Raw genomic sequence first — 2,804 nt, forward strand, 5'->3', positions numbered from 1 at the left:
GGATATTCGAACAATGAAACTCATTTTTTTTTTTCTACTACTACTATCCATACATCCGGAAAAAGGAAGAAGATGGAGAATATGGAGACAATTTTTTGGGAAAATACTTTTCTTTTAACCCCCCAAAGGCCATAGGAAATTGGAGATATGTTGTCTTTATATTTGAACCCGAAACTCCGCCATTTTTCTTTATTTATTTACTTCTCGCTACTTTTTACTTATTTAAACTTTCCCATATTTATTTATATTATTGGAAACAAACAAACAAACAAAAAATTTTCTTTTCTTTTCTTTTCTTTTTTTAAACGTCTTTATAAATTTATTGTTAAATCGAATAACAATTTTTTTTTATTGGAAAAAAACTTTGGAATACGCCCACGCACGAACGCACGCACGCACGCACGCACACAAACACACACAGACACTGTCGATAATAATTAAAAAATGACGAGAAATATAATCGTTATTATTAACGTTATTATTATTATTAATATTATTATTAATTATACTTTATGATACTGTTATAATAATAATAATAATAATAATAATGAGGTTAAACAAAAAGAAAGTTTTAATAATTAACAAGAAAAGTGCATTTCATAAAGGACAAGTTTATATTTTAGTTTTGGCTCCATACGGCAATGCATCATTCCTCCGCTTCCGTCCCCGCCCCCGCCCCTGCCAGGCCCCCCAAACAAAAACGTGTCGTCTCCAAAAGATTTTCTCTCACAAGACCACCAAATTAATCCTTTTATGACATTTAAAATTGAATAATTAAGATTTGAATGCGTTGAGAGAATAACAAATAAAATAATTTCAAACGGTTTTTCCGCCGCTTATTATTATTTTTTTCCTTCCTTTTTTCGGCGGTTTTCCCACGAAAATTCTACCCCCCCCCCCCTCTGCCCCCGTATCGTATCGAATCTTTTTTCGTTTTTCCTTTGCCTTTTTTTAAATTTGGATTTTATTAATAATAATAATAATAATAATAATAATTAAATGTTATGATTTTTAATTTTTTCAAAAGAAAACTTTTTCTTTCTCTCTCCCTCTCTCTCTCTCTCTTTCTCTTTTCTTATTTTTATTCTGCTTTTTTTTTGTTTTTTAAATTCAAAAAAAAAAAAAAAAAATGACGTATCTGACTCGAAACGCTAATTAAAATTTCTTAAATAAAAAAAAAAAAAAAAAGTTTTCAATTTATTTTTCATTAAATTGTTATTAATGCCCCCCTCCCTCCTCCCCCCGTCGCCGTTATTTATATTATTATTATTATTTATACACTTTATGAATATTAATATTATAATCTTTCGAATTAAATTTTTTTTTTTTTTTTTTTTTTCTTCTTCTGGAAAAAGGTGACAAACATTAAAAATTTTTTTTTCTTTTTAAAGAGGGGGAGGAGGGGAGGTAAAAACTTTATTTTTTTATTAGTTTTTTTTTTTTTTTTTTTTTACGGTTGGTAACGCTCGCGACATTTGTCATTCGTTTATAAAATGAATTATTTATATTATTAAATGAAAAAAATAATAATAATAATTTTTTTTTGTTTTTAATGAATTTTATAAACGATAATTTTTTTCTTTTTGCAAAAAAAAAAAGACAGAGAGAGAGAGAGAGTATTAAGAAATCTTAAACGTAGAAAAAAAAACAATATTTAAATAATTTAAATTATAATACGTCGTTGGAAAAACAAACGCGAAAAATACACACACGCATGCACAAATAAGAGAAAATTATTTAATATCTGAAAGGAAAGGATAAAGAAATTTAAATATGAGAAGAAAAGAAAAGAACAAACAAACAAACAAACAAACGAACAAACACATTTCAAACAAATAAATCACGATTTAATGTTGTTTTCCGTTATGAAAATACTAATTGCTTTAATCTGACACATGTGAACATCATAACACACCTTTCGGACTAAAAAATTATTTAATATTTATTTTATTATTATTATTATTATTATTATTATTATTATTTAACTTCCGAACGTTGTTTCCAACAACAACAACAACAATTGGCAATTGATTTTAATTACCATTTCGAACTGTAATTTTTATTTTAAAAAATTCTTTTTGTTTGTATATATTTTTTTAATATTAATAACATTTGCGGCCATTTTATTTAAATTTTTCTAATATATGAAAATCGTATAAATTTCAACCCCATTTTTACGAAACAAAAATTTTTCCATTTTTTTTGTTTTTAAATAAAATAATATAAACCATTTAAACAAAAAAAAAAAAAATTAAAAAACCTTTTTTTCGTATCATAGACTCGCTACGAGAAAGAAAAAAATATATATAATATAATATTATATTTTTAATATAAATAAACGAATATTAAAACTCGTTTTCTGACTCTCGGTTAGATAATTTTTATTTATTACATATTTAAAAAAAGAAAATAAAATAAAATAAAATAAAAAAAAATTAAAATTTTTTTTTTTTGTTTTCTCTTACCTTGATCGCACACTTGGAATGAAGGAAAACAAATTCTCGTGTTTTTTCCTTTGTCACTGTAAAATCTTATTAAACCTTACACTTTTTTTTTTTTATAATAACACACACACAAATTTATTTATTTAAAAAAAAAAAAACGTTAATTTACTCTGTTTTTTTTTAAAATAAATAAATAAATTTAAAAACCACGTTTTCTTTCATTTTTTTTTTTTGTAAACAAAACGATAATAGTGCGAACTCTGGTGGCATAATCGTGAAAATAATTATTACGTCATCATCATATGAATTTTCCTATTATTTATTTTTATTTATTTATTTTTCGTTCGATTTTTTAACATT

This window comes from Pediculus humanus, genomic scaffold (assembly GCF_000006295.1).
Source record: "Pediculus humanus corporis 1103172107360 genomic scaffold, whole genome shotgun sequence".
Lineage (NCBI taxonomy): Eukaryota > Metazoa > Arthropoda > Insecta > Psocodea > Pediculidae > Pediculus > Pediculus humanus.